Source organism: Elephantulus edwardii, unplaced genomic scaffold (assembly GCF_000299155.1).
Source record: "Elephantulus edwardii isolate Elephantulus edwardi_28Jun2011 unplaced genomic scaffold, EleEdw1.0 scaffold00048, whole genome shotgun sequence".
Taxonomy (NCBI): domain Eukaryota; kingdom Metazoa; phylum Chordata; class Mammalia; order Macroscelidea; family Macroscelididae; genus Elephantulus; species Elephantulus edwardii.
Genome location: NW_006399798.1, coordinates 17,487,581 through 17,502,180, shown reverse-complemented (window position 1 = coordinate 17,502,180; position 14,600 = coordinate 17,487,581). Strand labels below are relative to the sequence as shown.

At 45.8% G+C, this 14,600-nt stretch overlaps 1 protein-coding gene across 1 annotated transcript in view; it reads right to left on the bottom strand.

Annotated features, from left to right (window-relative positions):
- PECAM1 (platelet/endothelial cell adhesion molecule 1) overlaps nt 1-14,600 on the bottom strand; it is a 100,037-nt gene that overhangs the window by 35,128 nt on the left and 50,309 nt on the right. The window lies entirely within an intron of this gene.

The window sequence follows — 14,600 nt, the reverse complement described above, 5'->3', positions numbered from 1 at the left end:
GTTCCTGAAAATTGAGAAGCAGGACAGAGGTCAGACGTGGTCACTGCTCTGCATCCTCCGAGTCCAGGCTCCCAAGTTCCCTAGAAGGCTGATACAGTTCCCTGCCATGTGACAGGGGTAGGGGCCTCTGTGACAGCTGGAAGCCAGGGCCCAGCATCCCTGCATGGCTCTGCAGTCAGCTATTTCTCCAGGGGACCAGCTCCCTTTGGGTGCAGGGAGCGGGTCTCATGGCTCATTTTCCCCAGTTATGTTTTCTGTTACTCTTCCTCTCTCCTTCCATCCTCTTCCCGCTCTGCACCCTCCCTCGGGCTAGCACATGGGGGTGAGCAGTGCAAGGTGGCAGGGGCAGAAAGAAGCCAGAGAGAAGTAACACCCACATACAGCTCTGTGAATGACCCTGGCACAAGGACCCAGTGTAAGGGCAGCCTCCTCAAACCTAAGTCTTCAGGAACCTTCTTTAACCACCAAAGCCTTGAATGTGAAGCCTATGTATGCCTCGAGTCTACAGAAATTACCTCAGGTCAAAAGATTCATAACAAGAGAACGATTTGTGTATCCTCCTTTTTCCTCCTAATCTGAGTCTCTAAATGGTGCAGTTAACCTGCCCTCTGCTAACTAAAAGGTGGGAGGTTTGATCCCAGCTTGGAAGAAAGACGTGATGATCTACTCCATAAAGCTGCCGTTGATAGGCCACGGAGCACAGCCCTATTCGGACACATGTGGGATTGTCCCGGGTCAGAACTGACGCAGCAGCAGCCAGGATTTTCTGATAGCTTGTGTTGTCTCCTCTTTAACGCTGCCAGAGAAACTTCCAGGAAACAAAGTTTGACTTGTTCAGGTACACACACTCTTCTTTTTTGTTGATGTTGAGTGTTTTATTGTGTTCAGGTGAGAATGTACGCAGCAAATGGGATTCTCATTCAACAAGTCTTACCCAAACCGTTCTGTGACACGGGCCACAATCCCTGCTGTGCGTTAGTACAGTCACCACCACCCCCGGTCTGCCCCAGTTCCATCCGGCCAGTTTCCCTGTCTCACCTTGCCTTCTCATCTTTGCTCTGTGGGGTAAATGTTGAGTCTTTGGACTCACGTAATCGATTGCTTAAAAAAAATATAGGGGAGCTTTGGTGGTCTAATGGCAAGGAGCTGCAACTACAATCACAGAGGCGCACAGTTCGAATCCACCAGATGCTCTGCTGGGGAAGGAGGGACAATCTCCTTCTGTACCAGTCAGATCTGATTTGACGGTACACTCACTCACACAAAAATAATAAAATATATTAATCATGGGAATAAGGACATAGAGCCTCAGATAATCTCAGGGCAGTTCTACTCTGCTTTATAGAATTGTTGTAAGAAGAGACTTCAGTTTTTGTTTGAATGGGATGCCAGGAACCGAACTGACTACACCTGTGGAATGAGATGATGGAAGAGTGCAGGATCACCAGTCAGAACAAGGCCAGGGGCCACCTAGGAACAGAGGATCAGGTCATAATCAAGTTCAAAGTGGAACCGAAGAAAATGAAAACAAATCCGTGAGAGTCAACATATAATTTCGAGTATATCCCACCAGAATCTAGAGGCCATCTCAAGAATAGATTTGATGTGCTTAACACTAATTGCTGAAGACCAGATGAATTGTGGCATCAAACTTGAAGAAAACAAAAGGTCACTAAAAAGAAAGAAAAGGCCAAAATGGATCTCAAAAGCGGCTCTGAAACTTGCTCTAGAACATAGCTAAGCAAAAGGAAGGAATTGTAAAGTAAGAGAGCTGAACAGAAGACTTCAAAGGGTAAAGGAGAAAGCCTTCAGAGGAGGATTTGCTTCAAAGCAAAGTACTGGAATATGTAGAGATCTGAACTTAGAAAACCAAAAAGTAAGAACATGTTCAGCATTTCCCAAGATGAATGAACTGAGAAAGAAAAAAGCCAAACCTTGAGTTATAACACACAAGAGTTTAATGGACAAACTAATGAATGATGCAGGAAGCATCAACAGAAGATGGAAGAAATATACAGAATCACATGCACCCCCCCCCTAAAAACTCTTGGTTGACATCCAGCCACGTTAGGAGGCAGCATATGATCAAGAATGACAGATTACGAAAGAAGGAAGATGTTCAAGGCCACAGGAATGGATAGAATCCCAGTGTATGACAACAAACAATTGCAATGCTGGAAGCACTGACTTAACCACGCCAAGAAATTGAGAAGACAGCTATCTGGCCAACTGCTGAAAAAGATCCATATTTTACCCCATTCCAAAGAAAAATGATTCAAATGAATGTTGAAATCGCTGAGCTATTAATTGATATCACACAGGAGAGTTTGGTTTTGATTTGAGTGAAATAGAAGGAGTTTCTGGAATTTTTTTCTTGTTGTGGTGCTTCTACACTATTTATCGTATCTGCCACAACATTCTACTTGTTCAACTTGTGTGCCAATTAAATGCTCTGAGAAGCTGGATTGTATGAAGAAGAATCAGAACTGGGGGAAGACTCGCTAACAATCTGTGATACGCAGGTAACACAACGTGGCTTGTTGAAAATTAAGAAGACCTGAAGCCTTTGCTGCTAAAGATCACATACAGGATTCAGTATGGATTGCACATCACCATTAAGAAAATTTCTCACAACAGAACCAGTAGATAACATTAGCTGAACAGAGAGAAGACTGAAATTGTTGAGGATTTTCTTTCCCTTGGATCCATGACCAACATCCTTGAAAGAGCAGTCAAGAAATTACATTGAACAAGGCAAATCTGCTACAAAATTTCTTTTGTTGTTAGTTTCTGTAGAGGCAAGTACCACTCACAACGGTCCTAAAAACAGTGGATCTGAACGCCATCCTCTTCTGTGCCATCTGCACACTTACCGACTCACTAGAGCCCATTGCAGCAGTCACCACGTCAATCCACCTGGTTGAGGGTCTTCCTCTCTTTCACCAACACTGCACCTTTCCAAGCATTATGTCCCTCTCTAAGGAATAGCCTGTCCTCACAACATGCCTGAAGTAGGTGAGGTGAAGCCTCATCATCCTTGCCTCCAAAGAGCACTCCAGCTGCACCCTCTCCAAGACATCTTTAGCAAATCTTCAAAAGCAAGATCTCACTCTGAGGACTAACACCTGACCCAAGCTATGTTGTTTTCAATCATCTGCATTCAAAAGCTGAACAATGAATAAAGAACAGCAAGGAAGAATTGACACTTTTGGATTACGGTGTTGATGAAGAAAATGGGGAGAGGAGAGGAGAGGAGAGGAGAGGAGAGGAGAGGAGAGGAGAGGAGAGGAGAGGGGAGGGGAGAGGAGAGGAGAGGAGAGGAGAGGAGAGGAGAGGAGAGGAGAGGGGAGGGGAGGGGAGGGGAGGAGAGGAGAGGAGAGGAGAGGAGAGGAGAGGGAGAGGGAGAGGAGAAAAAAGAAATCTATCTTAGAAGAAGTGGAGCCAAACTCTCCTTAGAAACGTTTTAGAGGGAAAAGAGACAGCTGTGTTCTCCAGCTCCGCAATGGGTTCAGAGCTGGCAGTGATTGCGAAAACGGTGCAGGCCCGAGCAGGGTTCTGTTCAGTTGTACCCCGTTTAGGATGGGTCCGAATGAATCACAAACAACAAGGGTTGTTTGTGTTGGAGTTTCTCAGGACTATCATGGGCCCTGGCTCATGACCTCAAACACTTTGGAAACCACTGAAATCCACTCTCTCTTCTCTTCCTCGGACCCAGCCTCCTCCACTTGGAAGGCTAACGGTGGGCCGCTCCTCGTGTGGTAAATTCTGGCTCAAACAAGCCAGGCTCTGAGAAGGGGACTGTTGGTTGTACCAGAAACATGTGGGACAGTTTCTGGCATGAAACCAGCTCCTCCTGTGCCAAGAGGTTCCAGGAAAACCAGTACATCTCGGGACTGATAGGAAGTAAGGCAACATTGGGGAACTTACTGAAGCCAATGACCTTCTGGAAAAATAACCCACAGAGGGTCAAATACAGGCTTTGGGAGGCATTGTTTATCTCAAGGCGAGACAAAAGCAGAAGATATTTCATGTATTGGCTTTCAAAATAAATAACTGGAAATACAAAATTCATCTGAACGCCCATCCCCTCCCATCGTCATTTAATTGATTCCAGGGTTCACACAACTGCGACTTTCTGCTTGGCATGTGACTGTTTAACCGCTTTACCACCAGAGTTCGGAATTAAAAAAAAACCCACACTTCTGGTAAATGTGCACTCTATCTATGTATTGGCCACTTAATGGAGGTGAGGGGTAGTGAGAGATAAGAGAGAGAATGGAGTTGACAAAAGGAAGGACACAAGGGGATAGAGGAAGCATGAGAGAGGAAGGCAGGGAAACATTGAAGATACTCACAAAAAAGAGAAGTGAACGTTCAAAGCCGCAGAGACGTAAGTCACAGAGACGTGGCCTGACGCAGTTTGAATCCACCAGCTGCTCTGCAGGAGGATGGGCAATCTCCTCCCATGTGATTAACTGCTTCTGAAAACCTGCCGGAGGCTCAGCTATGGATCGGTTCTGCCTCAATGGCACACAACAACCACCACCACCCACTCATGTTCCCTCTTCCTATTTACATGAACATCTTAGAGACCTCATGTTGTGAAGACATGAGATCATCTCAGCCAACATTAACTTTTCCAAGAGAGAAACTTAAAGTTATGAGGTTATGAGAGGTCACAGAGTGAACCACTGCCTACTTCTTCTAAAAATGTGCCTTTTACTTCCTTCAAAATTTTACTTTCTGACAAGAAAACTATTCTGCGTGATACAGCAATGGGGATCCAAGGCATTATGCTAGTGTCAAAGCTCATAGCATGGACAAACCAGAGAGTGGAAAACCACCATAAAAACCCAGGGTAGGCTTTATGTAAGAACAAGGCTACAGTATTGCCTTATGACTTGTAGTATATTTACCACAATAACATCACAGTTTAAAGTGTGCCCTTCAAAATTAATTTTTTTCTTGCAAGCTATCATTCCATTAATTGGGTTTTAGCTATAATTATTTTGCAACGTTAAATAACATAAAAGAGGACAAAAAAAATGCACCACATCAGCTTACTCATCTAGTGCTGCTATAACCTGGTGACTATAAATGAGTGGCTTTAACAAACTCAACTTTGTTTTCTCATGGGTAAGTTAGATGTCCCACTTAAAGGAATCAGCTCTAAGCGAAGGCGTTCTCTCTCTGCCTGCTCTGGGGAAGATCCTTGTCTCTCTTGCTCTCTGCTTCCTTGGAGATCTCATATGACTTGATCTCTCTCTCCCTCTCTCCCTCCCTGGCCCTGGCTCTTTGCTTAATATCTTTTATGTCCCCAAAGAAATGAAAACTCATTGCCATCAAGTCGGAACCAATTCATAGCTGAGCCCCCATTGGGTCTCTGAGGTTGTAAATTGCACAGGAGACTGTCTATCTTTCTCCTAAGGAAAGGTGGATTCAAATTGCCAGACAAGTGCAATGTTTGGGTAACTTCTGATGGACTACGTCGCCAGATCAGTTCAAAATACATGCTCACTAATCCTGTCTTACTAACATAACCAAGACAATCTAGTCCAACAAAGGATTTTTTTAAAAAATTTATTATTTCTCTGTGCATGTATCATCAAATCAGAGCTGACAAGTACAGGAGGAGATTATCCTTCCTTCTCCAGCAGAGCATCTGGTGGATTTGAACTGTGCACCTCTGGGATTGCACCTCTTGCCACTAGGCCTCCAGAGTTCCCCACAAAGGATTTTAAGTACAGCTATAGGAGTTAGAATGTAGAATAACTCAGGACAGGGGTGGAGGGGATAAAATTAAATCCAAAACACATTACTACAAAGTGTAAATAAAGACACTGTTGGGCGGGGGTGCTCTGGGAGTTCAGCTCGGGAACTTTCTGTACTTTCTGTGTGAATTTTCTGTAAACCTAAAATGAATTTTAAAAAAAATTGAATCCTAAAAATAATTTAAAATCCACAAAAGGAAAAAAATACCAATTTGCTTTGCCTTCTTAGTCCTCTCGGAACATGGAAATCATCATCTGGTCTATTGTCAAAATTTATTTTGAAATAAAGGTTCACTTTCCATTGTGTTCTGAAATCTGTGCGAAGGGACAATTTAAGTTTCAGAAAGACTTTGGACAACAAAGTTTTCAGTAGATCCACTGCCTGCTGGCATTCCAAAACAACCCAAGAGCTGACTACTTTTGAGAGACAAGGACCACCTCTTCTAACGTGGAAATCATCTTTTGCTTCCTTCTGAGCAATTTTCTCTAGACAATCCACGTCCTGCTGGAGATATTGAACTTGAACTACGCTTTGAGAAGTGATGAACTGACAACTGTTTCGAGGTTTTCAAGGCACCTCAAATCATAGACGAGAAGTTCATAACTAAGATCTGGCGGGGATCTGGAAAGACAGGGTAATAATGGTGGGCATAGATCAACGATGATTCATTTTATAAAATGTAATGAATGAGAATGACTGTATGAAACACAGTGTGAATGAAGGATAAGTGTGAAACACAATGTGTATGAACTTTGTAAGCAAATGAAATAAAATAAATAAAAAAGTTCATATATCCCCAGAAAATGTCCTCCCTCACAAGGCGTCATTCTTGAAGGCAACATTCTCCTTTTTTTTTTTTTTTTTTTTGTGTGTGTGTGTGTGTGTACCGTCAAATCAGATCTGACTGGTACAGGAGGAGATTGCCCCTCCTTCTCCAGCAGAACATCTGGTGGATTTGAACAGCTCAGCTCTGGGATTGCAGTGTAGCTTCTTGCCAATAAGACAACATCCTCTTTTTTGTGCCACTGTCTTGATACATTTTCCTCCTTTGTCACTCATGCTTTGGTTTACTCCACTTAAAAAAAAACACAACAAATCTAGCTATATCTCTGGTGGCCTAATGGTAAGAAGCTGAGCTGCCAACTCAAAGGCAGGCAGTTTGAATCCACAAGCTTCTCTGTGGGAGAAAGAAGGTGAATCTCCTCCCATGTGATTGGCAGTCTCTGAAAACCAGCTGGAAGATCAGTTCTGAAGAGGCATGCAGTGTATCTATCAGTGAGCTCTGGTGGCGTAAGCCATGGAGAGATGGTGTACTTCCTCAAAGGCTGAGCCTGTGTGGTGGTTCGAATCCACGGACAGCTCTGCGGGAGAAATTTGGGCAGTATTCTGTTCTGATTTACATCCTTTGAAGTCTGACGGAGGGTTGCCACAAATGGGAACTGATTGGAGGGCACTGAGCTTAATTTTTATAGTCTTGTCAAATACCATCATGGTTACCCATTATGTACAATGTTTGGATGAACTTCCAGATTGATTCACGCTGGGAAGCAGGAGTGGTATCCACTTCCTAAACTAGACGCCTCTGGAAACTCTACAAACTCTCTAAACCTATAAATGTACAGAAATAATGTTAGCTATAGAACAGAGTTCAGGTCTTTTGTGCAATACTTACTCTGAGTCGTATTCGAACAGATGACACTGAACCACTGCTAAATGAGACTAATGCTGTTATATCTGGAAGAACAACACTCTCCCATTTTGTACATCAGTCTTTGTCAATGTGCTGTATGAAGTAACCTGGGTTTGCTGTGATGCTGAACCTTTTGTCACTGGGGTATCAAATACCAGAATGGTTTCCCAACGTGGACAGTGTTTGGTGGAGCTCCCCATTGTAAAACAGGTTTGGAAGCAGGAGCGGCATCCACTTCCTAAACCACCTGCCTCTGGAAACTCTATGAACTTGGAGAAATGACGATAGTTATGGAAAGGCATTAGGTCTTTTGTTCATAGAGTCATTATGAGTCGTGCTTAACTCAACCACAATCAACAACACATCCACTTATCCTCAGGCCTTCCGTTAGATCCATCTTCCTCTGGGATGCCTTTCTCCCAACTCCTCCCAAAGTATGTTGGGAACTACCCCCCCCCCCCGCCCATGCTTTTCTGTCACAATGCTCGTGTTGTACGTGACTGTGATGATCTGTTACCCTCCATCATATCTTCTAGGAGGACAGGGCCACACGGCTCTAACGAGCTCCCTCCCTAACTCTAATGCTTAGCACAGTATCAGACACATTGATTTGAACACGTTGAGTAAATAAATGTATAACAGGGTGCTACAATGCAGGGCTTCTCATCTTTGGCAGTGTTGACATTTGAGGCTGGATTGTACAATGTAGGGTTTTTAGAAGCATCCCTTGTTCTATAGATGCCAGTAGCACCTCACATCCAAGCTGTAGCAACTAAAATGTCTTCAGACATAGCTCGATGCCGTCTAGTGGGTAGGGGAGACTCGCCCATCTGCATTAAGCAGTGGGTGTTGTTGGCCTGGGGAGGGGGTCCCTTTGCTCATCCTGAGCCCCTATTAGGGAGTGAGATCCAGACATTCAGATAATTTTGAGGATGAACTCAGTACAAACACATTAAACAGACCTATAATCTCTTGTGATTCTTCGTAAGGGAAAAAATTCTATACAATAGCCAAAGATCATCCTCAGTTCTTTAAGGACCCATTACAGGGTGCGAACACACGAGGGAGCTCTAACACATTCTCACTGAACTCACAGCTGACTTGAGGGCCTTCAAGGGAGGAGAGCCTAGTGGATTTGAACCACTGACTTCAGATTACCATCTGACACATTATGTACTGTGGAGAAAACGGCTTCTTCATGAAAAGGTGGATTGAACACTCTGGTTGATGTGGTTTAGTTGGGGGCCTGGGCCTTAAGGCAGCTGGAGTCAGGGCTCTGCGTTGAGAGAGAACTAAGCCTTTGAATCTACTCAAGAGGGTCTGTATGTGGTTTCCTCTTCAGAAATACAGGCAGAGGGAAAAGGAATTGAAAGCTCCCAGTTGATGCACAGGGTCTGAATATAGTGTCACCAGAGTAGAAACCAGCTTGGAGGCACTTAAATGGCAGGAAGTGGACCTTTCCAGCTTCTGGACAATGGCCCTTTGTAGAGTGACGGCAAGCAGCTGAGGCTTTGACACAGGGGCTCTGGGTTCCCCCAAAATCACCAACACACAACTCAAACTTGAAGGCAAGTAGATGTGGTGGTGTTAGTCTTTGGTGTCAATTGGGGTCCATGACTGTAATATTTGGTGAGTTGATAATTTTCATCGTATTTTTTTTTTAGTTTAAATTATTATAACAACTATATTTATTGATTTTAAGGAATGTGGTTAAATTTTTGTGCAAATGGAAATGTCACAATTCATGTTGCAAGCCAACTGACTACAAATTCAGGCAGATTACAACCTGCTTCCTTGAACCAGACATTTCTTTGGTAAACCTCAGTTTTTCTGACCGCCATTATTTGATTAATGAGGCTCACCCACATTATCCATGATCATAACCTTTTAAATCAACTTCTTTTAAGTGTTGATTAGGTCTACAAAATATGTTCATAGCAACATTTAGACTGTTGTTGTACAATCACCGTATCTTTAAAGGGCTCTGAAAGCAGCACGTCTCAACAAGTTCAATCTCATTTTAAAGACAAGGAAGTGGAGATGCAGAGTCTGAGGGGCACTTTAAAGCTACCACAGCTGGAATCTGGTTAAGACCCTGGTGAACTCCCAGATGTTGTGATCCTGATGGGGTGTATGAAGACAGAGGCACTGGGCTGCTGGTGATGGTAGAAGGATGGGTCCAGAGGCTTAGGGGAGCAGGTTTAGATTCACTAGCAGTGTTGCTAGTGGCAAGGAGCTGTGCTGCAATCCCGAAGGCATAGGGTTCAAAGCCACCGGTTGCTCCATGGGAGAAAGATGGGCAACCTCCTCCTGTGTGATTATCTGCCTCTGAAAACCCACCAGAGGGTCAGCAATGGGTTGGTTCCAACTCTACAGAACACAACAACAACAAAATATTGAATTGGCATCAGGATTGGTGGAAGAATCAACAACCTGCGTTATACAGATGACACAACCCTGCTTGCTGAAACTGAGGAGGACCTGGAGCACTTGCTGCAGAAGATCAAGGACTGCAGCCTTCAATATGGATTGAAGCTCAACTCAAGAAAACAGAGATTCTCACCCCTGGGCCAATTGGCAGCATCAGTATGGATGGTGAAGAGATTGAGATAGTTAACCGCTTTAGTTTGCTTGGCTCCACAGTCAACACTCTTGGCACCAGCAGCCAGGAAATCATCAAGAGATGAGGCGGTAGGGAAAGTCACCTGTGAGGGACCTCTCAAGAGTACTGAAGAGCAACAGCGTCAGGCTGGAGAGTAAGGTGTGCCTAATCTGGGCTATAGTCTTCGCAATTATGTGCTATGCATCGGAGAGTTGGACAGTGACTAAGGATGATAGAGAATTGATGCCTTTGAGCTGTGGTGCTGGAGAAGAGTGTTGAATATACCATGGACTGTTATGAGAACAAACAGGTTTGTCCTAGAGAGGGTGAAGCTAGAATGCTCCTTGGAGTCAAGGATTCTGAAGTTTCGCCTGACATACTTTGGACATGTTGTAAGGAGGGACCAGTCCTTGGAGAGGGACATCATGTTTGGGAGAGTGGAGGGATGGCACAGGAGAGGAAGACCCTCGATGAGATGGATCGATTCTGTGATTAGGGCGGTGGGAGTGAGTGTGTTGGAGACGGCGAAGTTGGCACAGGATAGAGCAACGTTTAGGGCTCTTGTACATAGGGTTGCTATGAGTCACAAGCGACTCGATGGCACATAACAACAACAACAACAACAACAGTTAGAATGGCATTTCAGGTAGACAGTAAATGATTTTTTTTAATATGTATACCCCAAATATTGCATGAGATACATTTATACTAAGCAATTAATTTGCTGCATACCTGGAACTAAAATGTAAAACTGGTATCCTAAAAAAAAAGAAGAAACCCAAATAATAAACTCAACATAAAAAAATTAAAACAACCCCTTTTTCGACCATATCTGACAGAGTAACCAGGGAGCACACACTGAAGTTACCAGTAAACAAGGGATTGATTGTGAGAAGCCTGTGTAGGAGGCTTGTGGGAGCTCAGCCCTTGCTCATGGGCTCCCCCAGGGTCCCGAAGACATCTGCTGGCACATAACCTCTGAGAAGAAGACATTCACAGATCTGGGGAGAGTAAAAAAATGTCTTTAATACAACATTCTCAGGGTCTCCTCAGCTCACTGAGGTGGGCAACCCTCAGGGAACTTCTTAAGACTTCAGGAGACCATTCCCTTAGCAAGGAATAAATAAGAAAGAAATTAGTAAGGAAAAAAAGATACACTTCAATTCCTATTACAAAGAAGATTGGCGGTAGGTAACCATCTCCCCACTTTTCAGCCGTCAGCCAGGTAGAGGGATGGAAAGGAAAGAGTGTAGAAAACAAAGCAACTTAAGGACATCTGGGCTTGGTTCCACTTCATTTTCTATTTGTTCGCTGCCTGGAATGAACCCCGTCTTCCAGGTGGTCATGTACAGGCTTTATATCCAAACAGCTTTGCCACTGGAGGTCTCACAAGGTCATAGTGGGAATACATGTCCATAGGGCAGGAAGGCCTGGAACCACGGCCTCTTGGATGGACCAGAGGAGGAAAGACAGAAGGAAAAGGGAGGAACCAGCTCCTAAAGCCAGCCAGGCCACTTGAATTGACCACTAAACAAAGCCAAGATTCTGGGTGTGAGGATGCTTGGTAAAGTTCTCGATCTCTGTACAGGACAAAATATTCAAGTTTCAAAGTATGTCAGTGGCCTGTTGACTTTCATCCTCCTTCTGCTGCTTCCGCTCCTGAACTCCGGGGGATGGGCCTCCACTCGGTGGTGGTGGTGGGGGGGAGGCAGGTGGTCCTTGTGGGAGATTAGCAGCCCCTCCAGACCTCTGTACACCCAGCACAGATGCAGCAGGACCGGAGGGCTGGCGGCTTGGCCTGCGGAGTGGCTTTGTTCGGTGGGAGCAGGGCAGGTTCATAAACAAAGCTTGGAGCTCCTGGGGTCGGTGAATCATCTGCTCTTCTCGGCACGTGGATGTCCTCTCAGGGTTAGCATCTGCTCTCCTGTTCTAAGTACCATCAAGGGAGCCTTCCGTTCTCTGCAGTGACAAGAGATGGGACACGTTACAGTAACACCTTTCAGTACTGGTGGGAAGAGAGACAAACTGCCGACTGCACATCTCAAAGAACCTCCAGAGCAGAGCTGTCCCCTGTCTCCAGGAGCGTCATCCTCCAGCACAGCCGCTCCTCCCCACATCAAATGGTTTTTAAGGTCCCTGAGGTTTGGAATCAACTCAAAAGCAACGATGAAGTTGCTTGACATCAGCTTAATAACTACAAAGCAGTGATGGTTCAATGGAAGAATTCTCGCCTTCCATGCAAGAGACCTGGGTTTGATTCCTGGTCAAGGCACCTCACATGCATCTATTACCCACTGGCAAGTGGAGGCTGATGCATTGCTTGATGTTGAACAGGTGTCAGAAGGGCATCCAGACTAAGACGGACTAGGAGGAAAGGTCTGGCGATCTACTTCTGAAAACCAGCAGTGAACACTCCATGGGATGCAATGACTCATTCCCAGCCTGTCACAAGGATGTCACAAGATTGGGTGGCCTTTTATTCTGTTGTGCATGAGGTCGCTGTGAGTCAGGGGATGACTCAGTGACAATCAGCAAAGTCCTCCTGTTTAAATGATCTGATTCTATATACAACCTTGTAAGGTCCTCTTACCTGCTTCCTGTGGTTATTTGTGGTCACCTACCTGCGCAAGGGAGCTCTGGTGGCCTTTCAGGGTAGGGACTTGTGCTGCCAACCCGAAGGCTTATGGTTCAAATCCACCCATTGCTCCCCAGGAGAAAGATGGGCAATCTCCCATGCAATGTATTGCCTCTGAAAACCCAATGGAGGGTCAGCTCAATAGAGGGCCGTTTCGGACCCAATGGCAGACAAGAAGAACCCCAACAAGGGAGATGGGTGGCCTCCTGGGTTGGGTGTTTGCTGCTATTCCAAAGGCAGGCGTTTTGAAACCACCAGCTGCTCCTCAGAACAAAGATGGGCAATCTCTTCCAGTGAGACCTACAGCCAGTGAGAGGTTAGTTTCAACTTGATAGCAATGAGTCGATTTGGCCTCCAGCACAGCAGCTCCTCCACTTATAAAATCATTTTTAAGGTCCTGATGGGCTGGTTTCAACTCAGCAACTACTAACGACTCAGGCAGGAGTGATTCTCAATGATGAGGCCAAGCAGTCAGCGACTGTGAGCCGGGCACTGTGCTCTACACTCGGCATTTAAAAACGCAAACCGAGAGCCTTGTGTTCTATTAACTGCTGACTCCAGTGCCAAGGAGAAGCTGAAAGAGGCCCTAAGAAACAACGGAAGGGACGTGGAGATGGTGAGAGGATTCTAGGCTAGGCATCAAGAACATCGAAGAACGAACGCTTCAGGGGGAACTATTCTAGAGCTGGGGCCCAAACATCAGATGCATTTTGACAAATAAGCTAGCAGGGGGATGGGAAGGGAGGGATCAAGGAGGCAGAAGAGTGGAGCATACTGGGAGATGCTGCTTGATGAGCTGGAGGAGGGAGGGATGAAGATGAGGGAATAGCTAGCTAGGGTCTTGGGGACCTCGAGGCCAGGAGGCTTGGCTTCCTGGGGAGTTGGGTCTGAGGACCCTCATGGAACAGGATGCGGAGCACAGGGGCGCCAGCTGGCTCGGCTGTCAGGATGGACCCAGCAACGGGGGCCAAGAACCCTGGTCTTGCGCTGGAGGCCTGCCAACTGTGGCAGCGCGGCATGACCCTTCATTTCCTGCACCCCACCCAGAGGAGGGGGACGTGACTCCAAGGGTCCAGTCTTCCTCCAGGCTCCAGACATCTCCGCTTGCCCTTTCTAGGGGACATCACTGCTGGGGCCCTGCCCACAGGAGGCCCCTCCCAGGCTGGAAGGGCTGCACCAGGTCTGCAGCGGCGTGGTAAAGGTCAGCGCTCACATATCAGGCTTGAACCAGAGCCTGACTGTCAGCCACCCAACTCGGACCCTGAAATCACCCTGCTCTGGCCGGAACCCAGTCTGGACACCCTCAAAGACCATTCTGCTCCCAACATTGTAGAGATCTCCATTTACCAAGAAAATCAAACTCACTACCATCTGATCAACTCTTACAGCGACTGCATAGGTCAGAGTAGAAACGCCCTGTATGTTTTCCAAGATGGTAATCTTTCCAGAAGCCAACTGCCACACCCTTCTCCCCCGGAGCAGAGCTTCTGGTCCTCAGTTGAACACTTTAACCACTGCCACCATGGTGCCTTCAGCTCTCCGCTTCCTGTTTCCCCAAACCACCCCTCTGGGAGCACTTCTGATAATCCAGGCCTGTGTTCTGCCCTCCTTCAATCCTTGCGATGACCAGGCGAGGGCTTTTTATTATGTCCAGTTTACAGATGGGAAAACTGAGACCCTGAGAGGTTAAGAAGCCTGTCGAAAGTAAAAGAAAGACTCCCTCCCTGGTACACAATCCCCCCGCACCCCTCCCACCACCCCAAGTATATTTCACTATGCAAGTTCAATTGTGGATTCTTGTGATAACCATAATACCCTATCATACATTGCTTCTAAATTATTCAGTCCCTCATCTGTTTCAGTGCAGTATACACAATTTATCCAGTTTTTCTCAGTCTTAC